Source organism: Zonotrichia albicollis, chromosome 10, assembly GCF_047830755.1.
Source record: "Zonotrichia albicollis isolate bZonAlb1 chromosome 10, bZonAlb1.hap1, whole genome shotgun sequence".
Taxonomy (NCBI): Eukaryota; Metazoa; Chordata; class Aves; order Passeriformes; family Passerellidae; genus Zonotrichia; species Zonotrichia albicollis.
Window position 1 is genome coordinate 18,246,721 of NC_133828.1, and position 21,370 is coordinate 18,268,090.

Here is a 21,370-nt window from a genome sequence, read left to right on the forward strand (position 1 = left end):
GTAGCTAATTTATTGACATCTTCTTTCTCTCCCCCTTCTCTACCCTCTCTTTCAGCATGATGTGAACTGTGTATTTTCCACCTAGGCCAGACTGTAAGAGTGTCTTTTCATTTGTGGGACATATGAAATATTAAAACAAACATTCCCCTGCTTCACTCTCTGTAAGAGCTTAAAGGAGCTATTACAGGGATTATTTTTCCTCTACTTACTGGAAAACAAAGATAAAAATGTAGCTTTCAAGTAGGTCATTTAATCTTGGAACATTTAATTGTGAGGTTGCCAGCCATGATTTGATTTCTCATCTTCTATTATTCCAAGGTTACAAACCTTCCAATTCATTTATATTTATAAACAATGTTCCCACTATATTACATGCATGGATTATTAGGAACACCTCCCAGTGGAGTACTGTCAACTTTTTGTACATAATTAATTAGAAGCCTCAAAGCTACCTTTTATCAAACTTTCACAGAGGTTTAGCATATCAGAAATCTCAAAATGAAAGAACTCTGTTTAGACCAAAGGGCTATCCAGCTTACCCAAGTAAGGAAATACTTTATATTTCATGGGATTAAAAAAAAATAAATTAAAATAATTAAAGCCAAAGTGGAAATCACGTAGGGAAGAATGTGGTTGCAGTGATAACAGAATTATATTTCACAGTAAAGGAAGCCAAACCCTGGCTCCAATTAACGGTCCAGTTCTGATAAAATAAGTCAAAGGAGAAAACAGCCTGACCAAAACGATGATCCTACCTGCAAAAGAATTGAGATGGGAGAGTAAGAGCTGACCCCTAACAGTTAAACCTCTTATAAATCATCCACAAGGTGGGAAAAGACAGAACATGCAGGTCTCTACCTGCTTGCATGGCTTCTGATTTTCACAGTAATTCCTCAGAAGCAAATTGAGCCTTTCAGCTACAAATTTACTTTCAAAACCTTGGCTGGGAGGCCAGGCCAACCTCACCCAGGCCCGTGCCCATGGGAGCCCACACGTTATCATCCTCATTTGGTACTTGCCACATGCAGCACGTGTGAGCAGCTCTGGGATAGCTCTGCAGCATCAGAGCTGAGCTGGCTAAAGGGAGAAACACTCATTTTTCTTTGCATGCTCATTTCTTTGCCATCCTACCACATTCTGGATCTCTAACTGTGAGCTCCCTGCCAGGGGAAGTGCCATGGTGAACATGATTTATAGGCAGCAAACATCCCTTTGATTCAGACCATCACTGGCATGTAAAAATCAAATGCAAATTTCTCAAATTTCTCAAGAGCCAGTTCTAATTAGCATTTTACTGGGAATTTTGGGGCAGGACTTGTCACCTGTAAGAGCAGTTATTACTTTGCATAAATTTTGCTATGAAAGATGAAATATCTGTAGAACTTAAAGACTTATTCCTCTTCTTTCCCTTACCACAAATTACCCTGGGAGATACTGCTCATGGCTTCACAAATTAGTGCCCTGGGCCCTTTCACAGAGCTGGATTATCTGGAATACAACCAATGGTTTCATTCCTGCCATTCACTCTGATGGCCAGGAGATAACATGAGCTCTGTATGTGAGACAAGCAAATCTTTCAGCCACACTGAAAAATCATAATTATATAATATAATTGTTCACAGCAGATTGGAACCATTTCCCAGGATCAACAATTGTTTTTCAAATGCTATATAAAGCATCTTGGCAGCAAGGCGAAGGGCTGAGTTTTTATCCTTCTCCTGATAGGTCACTGCTGATGCAGCAGCCCTTGAACTGAACAGACAGTTCCTCTCTAGAGAAAATCGTATATTTAGTGTCCCAAATGGTAGGTTAGATGTCAGATTTAATTTGAAACCTGAGATGTTGTAATTCCAGAGAAACTGTTGGCAAAATGTTTGTGTTTAAACAAGAGGACATCGGTTTAATTGAGTTCTCTCGTTCTTCTTGGTATTAATTATACTTAATGAGTAATGATTTACCTAAAAAAAAATAAATTAAGAAGTCAAAGACTAGCAGGCTGAAGAGAAAGTTCCCTGTGGTACTAGAAGACAGTAAAAGTCAAATATTCTGTTGATAGAATCTTTATTCTTATCCGTCCTCTTAACACTGCCCAGGGTACCATTACACTGTCTACAACAAAGAAAACTTCCTCTTCCCAGGGACTGAAACTGGAATTTTCATTTAATAAGATAGAAATGCAAACAACATACCTTGCAGCATTATGAATGAGTAATTTACTACATGAACCTTGGACACAGTGATGCATTTTATATTGTACTTATCCTAAAATGCATCTCTGCCTCTCTTCTGCACACAAAAGACAAAATCCACATGACTGTTCTAACAGAAATATCTTGGCCAGCTTAGAATCTTATACTTGTGAACAAGCTATATACATCAGTGAATAAGCTCTCCATATTTCATGCATTCCCATTATATATTTGTACAATAGGGTCCTCATCCTGGGCTTCATTTATATTCAGTGGAGATCTAGTAAATGAGTCTAGAACACAGGCTAAAATCCTTTAACTGTCAGTGATCTATAGCCTTCCATCAAAGCAGGGAAAATTTTCTATCAGTGTAAGTAGCAGAAGTAGCTAGAAAAGGCTAGGACATTGCCAACTTCTTTAATAATTTTCTTAAAACATTGAGAGTGTCTGAATTGCAGTAAACGAAGACACTGCCACTTCAAGGCTTCTAGTTGAAAGCAGAGGACATTGCTCTCTTTGTCCTGTGTAATGACTTGCAGAAATTCTGTAAACCCATTTTCTTTAAGAAAAAGAAACATCCTTGCCATTAGTGTCTTTTGGGACAGCTCCTATAAATAGTTAAAATTGCCCTGCTTTACTCAGTTTAATTATTTATTTGGAGAATAATTACTTTAGATGTTAGTTCCATTATCATGGAAGTTGTAAATGATCCTGAAACTGAAACAAATGCTGTCTTCTTGAGGTCAGTAACCTTAGCATTACAGACACTATTTTAATTGTTGTTTCATTGCAGAACCCATATATAATATGAATGAATGTGACTCTCAGACTGTCCTAAGATTTATTTTAGAAGAGTTAACAAAACCTACAGATAACAAGAGGTAAAGGATTTCCCATTGAAGATGCTTGTCTGTGTCTTTCAAAGTCTTGTAGAAAATAATGTATGCCTCAGCAGCAGTGGAAAAGGTAAAAGAAATAGCATTAATGGGCAGTTAGCATAAAATGTGAATATTATGATAGAATATTGTTATTGAGGCTAGAGTCAGTGAGTTTGAATTATCTTCTTTCCATCAAAACCTCATATGCCCTCCTACATATGTGTGCAAAGTACATGCCTACCAAAACCAACACTGAAAATGCTCCTATTCTTTAAAGAAAAGTAAATTTCTTCATTAAATTTATTGTATACTCTATTGATTTCCTAAGGGATTGCACATATCTGCCCAGTTCTGTGAAACATCAACCTTGCCCACCTCCCAGAAGGACACCAAAGTTTTCAGGAGACATATTGTTGCTGTTGAGGACTTTCACAGCATTCATCTCCTGTCACTGGACAAGAGAGAATGTGGACTGGGTCAGACCAGGATCTGTGCAAGGCAGCAGCCAATCTCCAGCAGCAGCAGAAGGCAGATGGCCAGGGGGGAAATGAGGACCATGGCACAAAGTCTGACACTTCTTCTCACGGTCCCTCAGCTGCCAACCATGCACAGCCAGGGGCTGCTGTAGCTGGGTGCACTCTTTGCTCTCAATCACATCCACAGGACATCCCGCAACGGGCTGAGTCTCTCCTCCAAGACAAGGAAATATTCAGGTCTTTTAGCCCAAGACATTTCAGGCAGACCCATCCTCTCCAGCCTCCCCAGTAACTGTTCTGTCCAGGCAGATTTTCCAGCTGTGCCTTTTTAACCATTGCAGTCTTCATTTCTAATTCTTCCCTGTCACCTCCTCCTCCATGCACAGCATATTTGCACTCCAAATTTATGCTTTGTTATTCAGTGTTCTCTGGTTTTGTATTTTGGTGCTTATGAACTCAGAGCAACTCTTTATTCCTGGAATACTAATTCAAAACTGCTGAATTGAAAGGGTCCAGGTGTAAAACTGACTTGTTCCATAGGCTAAAGCAGGTATTTCCCTTTACCCAGCAAATCAACATTGTCACCATCTTAATATTATTCCTCAAAAGATCTTTCCATATCCCAGAGAGTAAGAAGGATACTTTTAGGTAGAGACTAAGGGATTTATTTTGTTACTCAGCAAAGAGCCTACTATCTGCCCTCACTTATGTAAGGTTCACTTCCACACCTACCCTGAGTATCTTTAGCTCAGTTTGGCAGATTAAAACATTTAAGGCCAAGTTTTGTGCTATTTCTGTCAGAAGCCAACTTTCTAATTTCTCAACACATGAAGTGTTGTTTTTCCAACCATGTTTCAAGACTTACTATATTGGATTTGAAATCTTCTCTACTCATTTACTATATGCCATTTTTCTTTTATTGCAACCACAATACCATCTGTGCTGAGATTTGTTACATGAGGTTTTTAGCTTTGGATATCAACTATTTCTATAAAATATCACTTGAAATCAATTAGTCACTTTGGACATAAAGATAAACTAAGCAAACAGTTCCATCTATCTTCCTAAGCTTTTTTTTTCCCCTTTAGCTTTATGGTATTTTGAGAAGCACCAGATTTGCTTGATGAATGGTTGCCTATTTAATGATAAAAGACAAAAATTCTGTAACAGCAGTTGGGGGGGAAAATACAGGGGAAAAATAGATGGCTTTGCTCATCATTGTGCCAAATGAAGGAAAATATCCTGCAGCCTGCACTAGTGCCTGGAAGTCAGCTCTGCATCTGTCTGTGAGGGTGCTGTCAGCCACAGGACAATGACTGATGGGGATCCCATCCCATTCGGTGAGCTGGTCTGGGGAGCAGGTCAGATCCCAGCTGGGGCAGGGATGAGAGCACCAAGTTACAGGCACAGCTGAGCCAAGGGGGAGAACTGGGGACGTAGCTCAGGGTCTGCATTTGTGTTCAGGCAGGAATACAAATTACGGAGGCCAAATACAAGCCTTTTCCTTAAATGAAGTTAAAGATTGTCTTTTCTCTCTGCTACCAAGCTAAATGTTCAAAAATCATAAATCAGGACCCCAGGCAGGACAAGTCTGACTTCAAAAAGTGGGAACTCAAAAGTATTGACTGTCTTTGGCCCTGAACACCATCACAATAAGGTTTCTGAGGCCCTCAGGAACATCAGCATTACATGTCTGAACTCCTAGAGCTGCAACAGCTACAGATTTCACTGGAATTCATTTGGACTTTTTTCTATACTCATGTTATTGGACATCTCCACAAAGTGGGCCTTTAATATCACACAATGCCTTGACACCAGACTCCCAGGGACCCCAGTGACATTAGATAGCCATTCTAGGGCCTGTGGGCTTCTCTGACCTTCACTGGGCTACAAAATTAGCCAGGGAACACTCCTCCCTCTGCTCCTGCCAAAACCTCTCCATGAACTCCCTGTTAGTAATTGCTCTGGGTTGGATACTGCCTGTATGTGAATTGAGAGTTGCACCTGTGTACTCACAATCAGATAAATCTAATTTAGGCACAGATAGCTGCACTAGGAAGGGAGCTCCAACCTGCCAAGCCCTGGCCACTGTGCAGAGCAGACATCGTGACTGCAGAGGGAGCTGGGCCAGGGAAGTGGGCTGGTTGAAAAAGTGACCTGACACAAAATTCCCAGATCATTTACAGCAGTGGCTCCATGATGTGGCTCCCAGTACAATCCTTCAGCCATTAATGCCAGCACAAAGGAGAGCTCAGGGACACAGAGACATCCCTTTAGTCTGCACTCAGATGCAGTTAAATTGCAGCCATGGAAACAAACATAAATTCCCTGAGGTCATTTGACAGTCCTGCAAGTTTTTCTGCCATGGTTTAGAGCTCAAGCTGTTTTTAAAGAGGCCACAAATATGGGATGAGGAAATATGGATATTAGACTTTTTTCTTTTGTGTTTTTTCAGTTAGATCTTCAGATTGCAAAACCTTCAGAGCAGGGCTCACCCATCTTCCTGCCTCTTCAGAAAGAGCCTTACTTGGCCTTTCAAATAAACACACTGAGCAACATGAAAAACAGAGAGGATGTTGTAGCTGTTATGTCTGGCAGAGGTCCAAGTAAAGTTTGCCCCTCTTATCATAATGAATAACTGCATTTTGCACAAATGGGAGCTAGAAAAGGCCCTTCTTAACCCATGGACAATTATACAAAATGAGTCCAAAGCCACACCTATTAGCAATCATGAAGGATCCTTCCTGACTAAATCAGGTTAATCTCACCGTCCCCTAACAGAAAGATGTAGCCTGCAGGTCACCTCCATGCTAGTTCTTCTTTCTCCCTGAGTACCTGCAGTTTACTTCACTGATATGAACTTCACAGGACTGTGGATTTTGGGGCATACCAGTAAAAATGAAGGATTTGGGAAGTAAAAGAACAAGCTGTTAGAGTATAACAGCTTGTTCTAACAGTTTACATCCACCTATTAATTCTCAAAAATCACAAACTATTGCCCTGAGAAGGTAGAGTCCCAAACCAAGCACACTATGCGGACTAGCATTTACTAAATGCCAGGAAAACAAAGATGTAGTTTTAAGCAACTTGGTGCATGTAATGAAACAGAACCTAACCTTAAAGGAGTTCGGGGTTCTTTTTCCTGAAATCTGACAGAAGATATTGAGAAAGAGTTTCAGTGAGAACGCCTCAATCTGGGGTTTCTCCAGTAGGGTTTTTTAAGCCACTAAGTATGAATGAAAAGAAATTTCAGCCTCAGCTGGGTCCCCCTTGGTCATCCCAAATTCCCCAGGCAGGGCCAGAGTGGGGGTGCTCACAGGGGGCTCACAGCCATGGTGCACCTTGGCTGTCCACAGGTGCATCAGCTACACCTTTCCTTTAGGCATGGACCTGGAGTTGTGCTTCAGGATCAAAGCAAATCAGCAGAGGTCTCTGGCTGTCAGTGAAATGGTAACAGCATATTCACCAAGCCTGTGTTAGTTACTTTTTACTATATATATCTTACATAAATGAAGATTAAAACTTCTTATAAACCCTTGAATCATAGGCCTTCATTTGAGACCAACACAATGTTATATTTTGAAAAATAATTCAATATTTTAAGATTAATTCAGTGGTTAGAAGTAGCTTAGTAAGTATTTTTCTTGAGAAATCTTACCAAGTGGCATCTACTCACAAAGCAGCACAAGGCAATGTAACCACATCTTTAATTTGCTGCTACTATTGAGCAGGTTGGCTTGCCCTGTGCTTTTATTTTACAGTAGCTTTGATTAAACTTTTCTCTATAAAGTCTGCATCTGACAGCATGGAACACATTTATCTGAAGTATGGAAAGAAATAACAGTAATAGGATCTCCTGCTTGTATGTGAGAGAGTGGATGAGAACATAACAAATTCACCTATGGCATTACCTCTCTGAAAAAAAGTCAGAATTTCAGCTGCAGTGACCTTGTGGTCACAAAGATCACAAATTGCAGGACAGAAGATGTGGAAAGGAAAGGGCTGCAGTTAGACAGGTGTACATTGCTACACTACATCCTGCAGCTGTTATATATCCAAAACTAGTTCTCTTAAGACAGAAATCAGGCTTCCCCTCATGCTGTTCAATAGTTTACAAAATACAACTGACAATAATTCACACTGTTGTTCAATGTCAGTAAGGGAAATAGCTCTTCATTTAAAGACCTAGACCCCAGGAAGAAAATAAAGAAAGTGCCAAAAATGCAGACATTACCAACGTGTCCAGATGAATTTGGCCCAGCCCTGCACAACATACGAGAAAAGCCTTTTTTAAGGGAGTTGCAGGTGAAGCTCAACAGGATTTAGTAATATTGACAGGAATGTTATGGTAAACTTGATAGTAGGAAAAATCAAGATTCTAGTATATGTAGAGAAATATGCTTTGTGAACTAAACTAATAGAAATATTACTATATAACAAATTAGTAAAACATCCAATTTTGTTTGCTTTTGTCATTATAAACCAAGTTATGCCCTGTCTGGACTGAGCTGTGGGACTCCTAAGAGAGATCCCTGTCTTGTAGGTATTCCTAAGCTCCAAAATAGATTGCCATCACATTTAGGTTCTTTCCAGGCTGCAAAGGCACAGATATTTTCCCACAGCTTTGAAACTCACTACTCAGACCTCCAGCTCATGGAATGCCACATAGTCATCAACAACACAAGAACTAAAAAATATATATCACTCTGAACACCAGAATCTGGGCTGCTCTTCACATCTAACTTTTCAAGCCACCTTGTTAAGGACTATGTGAGTCTATAATGTAATTTAGAAGAGCTTTTCTGTTCATAAAGCTATGGCATCTCTTGAGGAGTTAATATTTGTTCTGAGGATCAACAGGCACTATAACTGAAATTAAAGATGACTTTTTCATCTAAAAAATCCTTTCTAAGCCTCATTGACTTAGTGCCCTATTCACAGTCTAGAGTTTGGAGCTAAAACAGAGAACACAAAGCCATGGTTCTGCTGACAGAAAAAGACAGTTATTGGAGGGTTTTATCCAGTTTGATCCTACTCACAGTATATCTCAATTTCACACCATGTTTTAATCAAAGTAAGATTTTATGAATATCCACTACTACTTACCCCAATAGATCCCAGGACTAGAAACCCTCATGCTCGGAAGTAGGATCTAGGTATTAAAATAATTCTCATTAAGCAACATAAAATTCAGAGAAACATATTTCAAGGCCCACTGAGTTAAAAGAACTAGGACACAGTAGCAGTGGTTAGGTTTGTATTGATTTCCCTTAGGTTACAGCAGTCACTTTCACAAACAGGTTCCAAAGAACACCATTGTGCAGAACCGGATCAGGCTCTATGTGATTCGGCCACTTAGGCACCAGAAGTGCTGTAAACAGTGTAAAAACTGACACCAAAGTGTGAAGGCATCAGCCATCTTCATGCTGTGCCCTGCCCCTACCAGGAACATTGTTTTGAGCTTGGCTATTTTGAATGGTGAATTTTTCCAAACCCTCCAGATCCCACTGCTGTGTTTCATTTCCCTGAGGACATCAGACTGAAGGGAAATCCAGAACACAGGACTACTTACTAAACTTGCCTTTATGCAACTTCATATTTCAAAGAATTAATAAACAATGACAAAAGCTCTATTGTAAGCATGAGAAAAGTATCTCAGGAAGTCTTTTTCCTTTGCAAGGCTAATCAATACAATATTTTAGTTATGCTACGCAGACCACAATCCCATATTATGCTGAAAGGAAAGAAAGAAGTATAAGAGATAGAATGGTGTTTTCATTACAGTTTAACTATTTCAAACAGTTTAACTGTTTAACTTTCTTTTTATTTTAATATGGTCTGTAGTTCAAATCTGAAAAATGAGACTATAATTAGATAGTGAGGAATTGTCACTACAAGCCTAGCCAACAGAACAGTTCTTTCAGGGATTATTTCTCAGCAAATGATCAAAATCCCAGACCCATTAAATTAGGAGAAAAATTCATTGTGTGAAAGTGAGGACGGCTGGATTTGTTTGGCCCATACAATATTGCAAACACGACCACAAGCAATGAGTGCCTGCCTTGGGATAAAAAAAAAGATATTGAGCTTACAAAAGCCATCTATCTCCCTGTGAAAACAAATACCAAAAGGCTGTTCCACTCCATGGTTCACTGTTGAATGTTTTGATTCAGGTGGGCTCTGGCTCTCTGATGTCACTCCTTCACACACGTGCTTCATTTGACACACAGAGCCAAAGACTAGTTCCACTGAAGTCCTGGGACTTGCTTAGTGCTAGGATGAAAAAACTCCCACTGGCTTCAAGTGTGAAAGATCAGAGACTGAAGGATCAAACTTTATAGCAAGTAGGGTCAAGCAGCAAGTTCCCAACCCACAATATGAGCACTGGTTTTTATTATCTATCACTGCCCTGCTCTGAAGGACTCTTTCCAGGTGACAGTTCCTCGTTTTTTCTGAATGGCTGTTATCAGATCACAGCTTCACACTGAAGCTGTTTATAAATGCTCCTTATGACATTGCCTTTTATTTTTTTTCCTTTTTTTTTATCAAGCCATTTTTCCACCATGAAACAGGACATTTATTGTTCATATATACGAGGCAATGAACCTGCAAAAGCAGCGTTCATAAAACCTGGAAACCTCCTCAACAAGCAAAATGACTAACTGTGATGGACATTCATAAATCACTCCATATCTTTCATCATAATTCCTGCAGTTTCATTAATTCTTAGAGGAAGACATAAATCTAATGTGCATCTTAAGGAGCCAGCAGGCTGCCTGGCTCTCCAGGCATAAAATAAATATGAAGCTCTCTTCCCTACTGAGGAGATGCAGGTTTTGCATGTGTGCACAGCAGGAAATCCATGTCACTCAAAGTGTGGGGATATCCTGGGCAGCCCTACAGGCATCACTTTTGTTTTCAGAGTGTGCAAATGCTCCATCCTAATCTTGCCCCCACTGAACTCAGTGGACCCTTTTCCTTATAAAGCTCAGGCAGAACGTTATGAATAAAGCCTTTAATCTATCTCTGCTTTTGAATAATCAGGTGAAGAGTGCAGATTTTATTTCCAGAACTGAGGGGCCACCCTCAGTGCCTGGGCCAGTGCAGCAGGTATCCTCTTGGAAGGGTCCTGGGCAGCTGCAAAGGGTCTGGCTAATCTGCAACAGCTTGGAGGATCACAGAGAATATATACATCCAGCAGAATCCATAAAAAAAAGGGGACAGAAACAAAATCTTTTCTTTTAAAGCAGGCAAACTGTGATAAACAGGAAAAAAAAAATAAAGCCTTTACAGTGAAGCCTGGTGCTATGCAAATTGCTCCCTGAAAATGCTAAAGCAAGTTTGACATCCTGTGGCCAGAGTCAGCATGGGAATAACTCACTCTTCAAACCCTGGGCTTGCTCACTCAGGAGATTATCCTGCTCCTGAGGGCACATATTTTTGTTTGAGGTGGGTATGACAGTCTTGTGAGTGAGTATCCTGGAGGAAAGAATATAAATGTGCACACTAAATATTTCTGTCAGGGGATGATTAGGGGCTGAAAGAGAGCAATAGCACTTGAAAGCCCACATGACATCAGAGGGTAAACACAGGATGGCTACTAGAAAGTCTTTGTGGCCCCTCTGCTTGAGGTTATCCTCTGCCCTAAAAGAGGAATACAAATAAAAATGGGGGACCAGAGACAGGGGGAAGAAAAACAAAAGAAAATAATGGAAAGACTTGTTTCTCCTAAGAAAAACAGGTGCAGGCTGAAATGGAAATATCTCTGAAAAGATAATTAAGTCATAATCATAAGGTCTGTTTAAAAGTCTGCTGCTTCTTTTTCCAGCCCACATTTTCCAAAAGAGAGAAAAGCTGTCTTTAAAATATCTGTGATAATTGTTATGAAACAATCACATGTAGCAATCTTGGCTTATTGGTGCACATCCAACGCACCACATCAATCTCTGTAAACCTTTCCAAAGGTTTGTGCCTGCAGTCGGGAAGAACTGATTGTACAGCAAAGATAACGAGGCAATTTGTTAGAACTTAATTTGTAACAAATTATTTCTGTGGAAAGAGCAAATGATAACAAAAGGATAACTCTAGATTTATGGAATTGAGGTAAGACCCAGCATTTCAGCTGCACAATATCTTGGAATAAGTCATGTCTGCACAATTTTTATAAGATTGGCTTTGAACTTTCAAGATCATTGGCACACAGAATAGATTTATTGATAGGTTTATTAAGATGGAATGAGTATTTATTTACTCTTGTTTTCTTTTCCAGAGCAAACAAAATTCATAAAGGACAGCCAACATATAGTATATGCTCAAGCTTTTCAGTTACACAAACAGCCTTTGAATCAAGTACAAAATGGTTATGTAGGTAAAATAACCCATATTCTCATAATCTTCAAAATATTCACCCACTGTGAGCTGCTTTCTAGTGTCTTTGCTGGGGGCAGATATAAACCTCCTACCATTTTTGAATGGTAGCAATTTTGAATTTACAAAGTAAATATTTTTATTTTCCAACAACCATTATTTCAACCTTTTAAGAACCACTCTATTTTACTCTACTTTAGAATATTTGGAAGAAGGCTGAAAATGAGAGACAAATTCCAATACTGAGGACACCAAGCAGTGCAGCACTTTGAGGATTGGACTACCTCATCATGTAAGTGGGGTTGTTTGTTGGCTTGTTTGTTTGTTGTGTTTTTTCCCAGTTGGTTTCAGAATATCATGGGTCTGTTCATCTTGTCCTTATCACTCTCTCCAGCTTCCTGAAAGGTGGGTCTCAGTCTCCTCCCTCAGGACTAGCAACAGGACAAGAGCAAATGGCCTCAAACTCTGCTGGAGGAGGCTCAGGCTGGACATCAGGAAAGGGTGGTCAGGGATTAGGATGGGCAGCACAGGGAGCTGGTGGAATCACCATCCCTGGAAGGGTTCAAGGAACAGCTCAGTGTGGCACTTAGTGCTGTGGTTTAGTTGACAAGCTGCTGTTTGGTCAAAGGTTGGACAGGATGATCTTGGAGATCTTTTCCAACCCTAATGATTCAGATGTTCAGCCCAAAGTAAATTCCTAATTGGAAGTTTTAAATGTCAGAAGAAAAAGTCATTAAGGATAGGAAAGAACCTGCCCAACTCTATTGCAGCCCCAGCATAAAATAAAGAGGTTTAAACTCCTCACATGGAAGAGAGAACAGCACAACTCTTTGTGCTTAGTTTATTCATTGAAACAATACTTTAAATAGGGAATTAATCTACACAAAACCATGTAATATATGTTAACTAGAGACAGAGAGATGCTCCAGATGCAACAACACTTGTGAAAATATCTGTTTCTTTGTAAGGTTTTTCACTTATTTTATTTTTAACATAATTTTTAGTTATTACATATTAGAAAATTATTATGTGCACATCTTTACCATTATCTCTACAGTTGAAAATGTGGATTGGGGAAATCACTGGAGACAGGTGAGTCTTGTTCTACCCAGCAAGGCTCAGTCACTGCTGCTCCAGCCTGTGCAATGATGAATTATTTAGACCCGCTGTAGTTAAGTAGGGCTTCAGCTGTGCAGTTGATAATCAGACCACTGTCAGAGCCTGGGTTTCTTTATCAGGTGTGCAAACACACAGGCACATCCTCTTCACTTTGCAAAGGTAGTCAGTGGCAATCGCAATCAGAGAGGGGGTTGCTGTGCCACTCCAAATTTGTGAGCTGTCCTCCATCAATACTTGCACTAGGAAACATTGGATTATTCTGCAAGATGCTGAATGTTCCTGTTGATTGAAACTGTTTAAGGGTGTCAAATCAAGGCTTTTCTCTCTGCTGTACCACACCTGTTCAATTTCTCTTTCATTGTTATCACAACTGACACAAAATAAGCACATCATGTACAAAAGGTCCCACTAACACTTTCAAAGATGAGAATTTGGTTTGCAAACTGCTCCTTGATTTCTGGAGTAAAAATCTCAAGGGTACTTATATGTAACTTTCAAACAGCACTTTAGAACCACCTTAGACAGCTGAGCAGCAACTTAGAACCAAAATTTTGATGATGTGTAGACAAAATTTTACATAGAGTGAGATCTTTAAGAAGCATCTTGCATCAAATGCGCGTTGTTCAAATATGTGACCATAAAAGCCACAGGTCCTAAAAGGACACAATCCTATGGTATGCCATTGTCATTTCTGCTCGCATTCACATTCCTTCTAGAGTATTGCCCATGCTGAGCATGTCTCTGCCACAGAGCGCACACACTGGCAGGTGCCTTGCTCATTCTGCACCTTTCTTCAGGACAAAAAATGTATGAGCAGCAGCTGTTGGAGAAGCCAGCTAGCAAAACTGGGTGCAGAGAAGAGGGGTGGGCTGAGGGGTCTCTTTTGGAGGGCAATCCCCTTGCAGCTGTAGTGGTTATGGTTTAAGTATCTTCTGTAGGAGTATGAAGATCTTTGAGGGCACAATCCAGTCTGTGCCCATTTTGAGAGCCTGGCTTTATCTGTGCATAGAGCACACTGTGCAAATGGATGTTCAGCTTGTGAGAGACTATTTCTGCTCCCTGGCTCGGTGACTGAAGTTTTATAACTGCACTGGTGATCACATGCAGTATAAATAACAAATACCTCTCCAGATGCATAACTGAGGCCCTGCATGTATTTATGCAATCAAAACACAACATTGAGGCAAAAAAAAAAAATCAATAAAAGCTTAGGAACAATGAAAAACCTGGGCCACAAATAAAGACAACAGTTGCTGTACTAATAGATATTTTCCAGGAGGTGGGATCTTGCTATTATATCATATCCAAAGTACAGCAGGGATTGTTTCACTGCTGACATCTGGCTGTAACAGCACAACCTCTGATACCATGCAGGACATAACCTCAGTGCAGGCTCAGAAGAAATTAGGAACATGACTTCACAGAAAATAGGAGTAATATTCACTGGCTTATGGAATGGGAGTGAAGGGTGATTTAAATGCAGATTCAAAATATCAGCAGTGAAATCTTGGTGTATTTAGAGTTGGCCTATTTAGCTATTTAGCTGACAGCTGGTGATTAATGTCGATATAAAACTTTGAAATGTCTTTCTCTTGGAATACAAAGTTGATAGTGGTTTATGCTTCAGTTTTTTGGTTGCTTTCTCAATTGAATTTCTAGAAGCTTAACACCATGAATGGGAATGCTGAAATACAGCAGTTTTTAAGGCTTTCAGAATAGTCATGATGAGAAGTTGTTTTAGACTTTAATTGAATTGATAGTAATAGTGAGGAACAATTATTTTGATTTGTTATTCACCAGATTTTGGACAACTTCTGTAACTGAATGACAGATTTGAGTGCATTTTTAAAAGTTAATTACCTGTTATCTCCTGTTATGGTGCTGCATTTTTTTTTAATTTCATTTTATTTCATTTTATTCAATTTTATTTTTCCAGCACATAGTACAGTTTTCTAATTGAACCACTGGGTCTCTTATTCAAATCACTATTTTTTAATTATTGACACATAAAAAAATCAAGTGTGATGCTCCTCAACAATAAATTAGTATCATATTAAAGGAAAATAATCTGAACATATTCACTGATGTTGCTAGCTGATAAGTTACTAACATAACTTCAGTCTGCACCATTATGGCTGTTGAAATAACCAATCCAGGTTTTCCAGCAGTTTGCAGGCCAGTTCAACCACAAAGAAAAGGTGACCAGGATCCAGTCCAATGCTCACTTAGGCAAGAGGGAACTTCATTTCTACCTCCACAGGCATTGGGTCAGGGCCTTACTAAGAGATTTAGAGAGATCAAACTTTTCTTGGCCACTGAGAGAACTTCCAGTGGAGGACAATAAGGATGATGGCATTGTTTAAATCTGTGATAAGCTGCATGATAAACTGAAAATAAAGCAAAGGTACTAGGCTGACTAGAGTGCATCCTTTGGAACCTTGCCCCAAAAGGTCAGCATTAGGGGTTAATCTCCCCACTGATAAACATGCAGAGCCAGGATACTGACAGGTCTGCTCCAGACATGCACACAACTTTTAGGGCAGACTACCTGCACAGCTTTGAAAATACTGACCATTCTTTTCTAGAGAAATGAAGGTGATATAAAAGAATTGGGAGATGGGCAGAGAGGCTCTGACCTCAGGGGAGCAGACACAGCAGCAGAGCCCAGCTAGGCTGGAATAAAAGGGGGAAATGGGCTGGGGTATTTCAATGCTGCAGGTACCAACAAGCACAAGATGCTGCTGTGCACCAGCAGTGAGGGCTGACACACAGCACTCTGCACAGGGTCAAGGCCTTTGCTTGCTGAGACAAAACCATTGAAAGGCATTTGCTGTGTGTGATAACACAATCCAAGGTTGTGTGCTGTCTCATATTACAGCCACACTCTCAGAAAGATGATACACCAGAGCTTTCTATACAGGGACTTCCACTGAAAATGAGTCCTCATGAAATATGCAGGCCTTTGCTGTGTGTTTTGTTCTTCACGCCTTCTATTCCCTCTCCACCCTCCTTCCGTTCGTGGGGATGTGAAATGCAGACATTTCCTGTTTAGCACAGAGCCACCCACCTTGGCAGGGTGTCATGCCTGGCAGCTGAGATGTATGCCAGGACACTCCCTGATCTGCCAAGACCCTGATGCAGCTGCAGTCTTGGTAGGCTAACACTTAGAGCACTGTGAGAGGGAAGTTTTAATCTGCTTGTTCCAACTCAAATGTTAATGTTTTCTCCCCACGCTTTTCAATCATAAACAATTATCTATGAAAAACAAATTAGGCATGAGATTTCTCTCACCCTTCTACAGTGTTTTGAAATTCCTTCTGCATTGTCTTTTGGTTTTCTGCTCCATCTTCTGCTCTTCCAACTGCTGCTTGGCAACACGGATTGCTGTGCAAAATACGAGCTCCTGAAGATTGCTCACTTCAATAAAATTTTAACCAGAGGCAAGCATGCAAAGTAATTGAACTGCAGTGTTTCAATGGCATAATTGTGGGTTTGGTTTGATTTTTTTTGTTGCGACTGAAAGATTCTGTCTTATTAAGACAACACAGCTTCTGCCCAAGTGGACTGTCAGGCATGTGCATGTAAGGTGAAAGCCTTGTTGGTCTGGAGACTGTTGTGACATCTCCATTGAAAAAGGTCACCGTTCACTGTTTGCCTTGCACACTGCCTCCTAAATCCCATCCTGCATGGTGTGGCATGAACTAATTCATACTGTTTAATACTGAGTATTAGGGGATGTAGAGGACTTCAGTCACTAGCTAAAAATCAGGATACATGACCAGTCCCCTGCAATACTCCTGGCAATTTAATTTGGCCTGGGGAAATTTTTGTCACTATTAGAGAGCACAGAATGTGTTGGTCTCTCAGAGTCATCACTACTCCTTCTGTGATAGAAGGGTTTTCCCTTTGCATGATCAGCTTCTTTTTATTTTTTTCCCCTAAGAAATCAGTTTTTCATTCCACCTAATGAATTACCTTCCAGAAAAAAAGCTGGTTTTTCCCGTATTTTCATTATATAACTTGTCTTTCAGATAGAGCTGGCATTAAAAAATAATCAAGCTTCATATGGGATAAAATACCTGAGAATTTTTTTCTTAGATTTTCTTACATTTTTTTCTCTACATATTCTCATATAGTCATTCCTCATTTTGTTGGGGTTTTTTTGCAGACTTTTTTTTCCACATTCTCAATTACCTTATGTCTTCCTTCTGACATTTTTATATTGTTGCCCTGAGCTGTACAATACAATGTGTGCTAACTGGCCCCAAGTAGGTGAACTGTACTTTCCAGGTTGGAGTTATGAGAGGGTTTCTAGCAGTCTCTCTCCCTCTCTTGCCTCTCTCTCTCTTTTTATTAATCTTTGATAACCCTCTTTTTGATCTGCACACTACACCCTTCTAATTTACAGATGCTTTTAAACCTCGGGCATGGGATTACTTCATTTGATTCATGGAAGACCATGAGCAGTTCAAATTAACCTTTTGTTTCCTTGAGGGAAAAAAAAATTTACTTTGGGGATTTGGTTCACCTGTTGAGAAAGAAGCTGTCTCTTCTTATTTACTGAGATTGCCTCAGCACCACAGAGATGACTCATGCATACCCTGAAGGGTTTTAGGTGGCACCATAAATTCACTGCTGGACACCATGGACCCTGTCCAGAGCAAGCTGAGGTCAAAAAAATCATTCCCATTGACTCCAGTGCCAAAGCTACATTCCACTGAGTGCACTTTGTTCCCAAGGAAATTAATGGAAGATGGTGTTGGGTTTATCAAAGAGCCCTCAAGAGGTGACACCTTAGTGGTTTGTCTACAGAAAAACAATAGCATAAAGTGACATCATCACACCAGTGACAATTGTATCCTCTGACTTTTCCATATCTGTTTACCATCATTTTTTTCAAAAAGATGTCCAGAAAGATATGAGATCCATGTCTAAAAGATGTGTTAGGCCCTGCTTTTCTACCAGCCCACTAAGCAGGCACAAAATGTGCTGCAGCAAAATGAGGAAAAGGATAACTCCCTAATGGAAAAAGGCACAGAGACCTCTTGAAAGGAAAGCCTACCCAGGAAGGTAAAGGTCTACAGGATTGATCTTCTGTTTCCCACTTACTTTTAAGAGTGCAAGGGACTACTTTCTTGGGGTCTGCAGAAAAGAGCTAAAGAAAGCATGCTCACAAATATTACTCAAAGGCTGGAAGAGTTTGCCCAAGAGCAAAACCAATATGATGACACCATTTCCTGACATTATCAGAGTGGATATCAGCCTGCAAGTTTTCAAGCACTGGCTGTGGTTGCTGTGTTTCAGAAACAGCTAAATGGCAAGTTTTTTATCCCTGTCTCTGTCTGTCACACCATAGTGCTGACAAAATAAAACAAGGCAAGGGGTGAAAGAAGAGCAAACACTGAATTTTGTTTCTGCTTTTCTAAGCATTTTACAACAAGAACATGGCAATTAGAAAATGAAGCCAGAAACTGGGTTAGTATTAGCTTAACGCTATTTCTTTCTTCATGAGTTTCTCCTCTGTTCCTCTTAGCATTCAGATACAAATCTGATTCTTCAAATCTGGTCCAGATCCCTGGCCTAATAGCTTGACTGCAAGCTATTTTACATTGCTTGATTGTATTGTTCAAAAACTATCCCTGTGCATAACTTTTTACAAGCCTGCAAAAAAGCCAGAGACCTAGGAGGGCAACAGCACTTTGTAAGGGTTTAATACAATGCCCCATTGTGTGCACCCAGCAGGGCAGAGCAGGGCCATGGCAGAAGCTCTTTCTTTCACAGCTTTTCCACTCAGACCATCCATTTTCTGCCTCCAACAGCATAGGTTGCCAATACATTAAAAAAAAAAAAATCGGAAAGCATGAGAAATGTCAGGATGAATGTTGTCTTTTCATCTTCACAGAAGCTGCTTCCTGGCATTAAATTTGAGTGCTGTCCCCTGCATGGCTTTTCCTACTTCATTGCTGTAGCCTACCTGCCTCTGCCTCTTAATGAATCAGGACTCAATAAATCCTGGCTCAGTCCATTGTACTTGTTCACTTGTAGCTGATGATAATACACAGGGAATACCTTCACCAGGGGCTTATTGTGCCAAGTCACAGTGCAGACCAGTAGTTCATCCAAGACTATATAAGATATTCAGGTTATCTCATTTGAGAGCTATTTGCTTGCACACCCAGGGTGTGGGTGTTTTGCAGCAGGAGGTGCTGGTCTGTTAAGGTGCTTGCAGTTAGAAATCCTCTGAGGCTTTGTGGAGGACTGCTTTATGCCATGTATTAGAGCTGGCATTACAAGGAGAGATTAGCATAGAAAATCTTGTGTCCTTCCAGACAGCAGGAACAGTGAGCAGTTAAACACCCATGGGGCTTGTGCTGTGTGTGCAGCACACTATGTCCAAAAGAGATTCTACCCTTTGTCATTCAACTTTGTCTGACTTTCCTCCGCAAAAATTACTCTGTTCATCCCTTGCACTGTCAAACAGCAGGGGTGCTCACATGCCAGCTCCTTGCTGCACCCCTGAATACAGGCAAGGTGCCATGGAGGTGAGGCAGTGGTGAAACAGAGCAGGACCTGCCCCAGACTCTGCTCACTGAGCTGGGCTGAGAGGTTTGTGCAGCACAGCACAGGCCTGAAGGTCACAGTGAGTGTGCACCACAGCAATACTGGCTATCCACAGGCTGGAATTGCATTGGTTCTCTCACATTCAGAGCTGTCTGGGACACAGATCCAAGCCTCTTCCTCCCTTGCTTCTTTCTGTTTTGCCTCTCTGCAGAAGCCAAATGCCCTCATATATCAGTCTGTGCAAGTTCTTCAGGAAATGACTCAAACTGCCAAAAGGATTGAGGAAACAGCAGCACCTAGTGATACCAAAGGCCATACCTGGACCTGCACTAGCAGCCAAACAAGCAAGATTTATGGACATTACTGAGGCAATGCAGAAAACACAGCTGAAGTCATCAGCCCAGGGTGAAGCAAACTTACTGTGCTGTGGTGCTGGTGGAAGATTTTTCTTCAAGGTCATATGATCCCAGAGGTTCCAGAGTTTTTGGAAGAAGAAGAAAATGTCTGTAACATATATGCACAGTCCTACATTTATGCTGCTCTTCTTTATCTCCCTTCCAGCCTAGTGAGAATAACTAGTGTGTCGAGACACATGAATGGATTATACACAGCCTTAAACTGCCAAACACTTGACTGCAATGAAAAGCATAAAATTTCAGCATGGTGTAGAATGGATGCAAGAAGAAAAAGGAAAAGGAGGGGAAAGAATGAGGTATCAGGATGGCTCATTCTCTTGTGCATCCCTGCCAGCAAAATCAAGCTCAAGGCCAGTGCAGTTAAAGTAGTGGAGCAGAGTTGGAATCACCTCCATATTCACAGTCAGATACATTATAGATACACAAAGTTCATTTGCTCCTAGCAAAGGTAGAACCCACTGACCTTGCTTACAAAATACTACACAGGTATGGTTTATGTGATAGCTGTGGTTCAACCTTGTGAGTCATGATTTCATTCATTTTTGATGAACAACTTCTGTCTTTTCAAAAAATTATTTCAGGAAATGGAAGAACACCATCTCTCTTATTATGATCAGAAAGCAGACAGTAGTGGCAGTCACATGTAGCCCTATTTTACAGTAAATAGACCAGAAAATAGGAAATAATAACATGAATGTTGCCATATGCAAACACAGAAAATTTCTCTTTTTCAGAATTGTGCAACATTACTAGAGAAATCAAGGCCAGAATCATATAAATCCTCAAAATCTCTGGTAATTCAATATTACCACTTTCTTACAACAGTGTGCCATTATATACAGGTGTCCCAGCAGGAGAGACAAAGCGGCCAGACAAGGAAGCTGCTGGTGAGCAGGACTGCCTTTATCATCCACTTAAATGACATTTAGCAATGAACAAGTCAAATTGCCTGTTTGACCTCACTGGCAGTGTGCTTCAGTGCAAACACCAGCACAAGCTGAACAAGAAATGGACTCTCTTGCAGTATTTACAGCTCTTAGCACAGGCTGCTCTGCATGAGCACTTATTAATTACCTGCACAATCAGGGGAATATGTTCTGTGTGTGTCAGCTCAGCATATATTGTACATAATTGCACATTTGAGGCACACAGTTGTTTATGTCACTTTGTAATCACACTAATAATTACCAAACAACCAAGTTATTCAATGAACAGTAAATGTAACATTTAATTACTTTATTAATTTCCACATAACGTGGAAGAAGGAAAATAGCCAGCTCAATCTATAATTTCACTGTGCTCACAAACCCTATCTTTATGCAGATATATGGGAGAAATTATCAAAACACAACACAGGAGATGCA

General features: G+C 40.4%; 1 long non-coding RNA gene across 1 annotated transcript in view; it reads left to right on the plus strand.

Moving 5' to 3' along the window:
• The window catches only part of LOC102070546 (uncharacterized), a 182,643-nt gene that overhangs the window by 150,796 nt on the left and 10,477 nt on the right, over window positions 1-21,370 (plus strand). The window contains exon 6 of the long non-coding RNA XR_003381291.2: window positions 12,111-12,202. This is a non-coding gene — a long non-coding RNA (uncharacterized LOC102070546). The remainder of the gene's footprint in view (window positions 1-12,110; window positions 12,203-21,370) is intronic.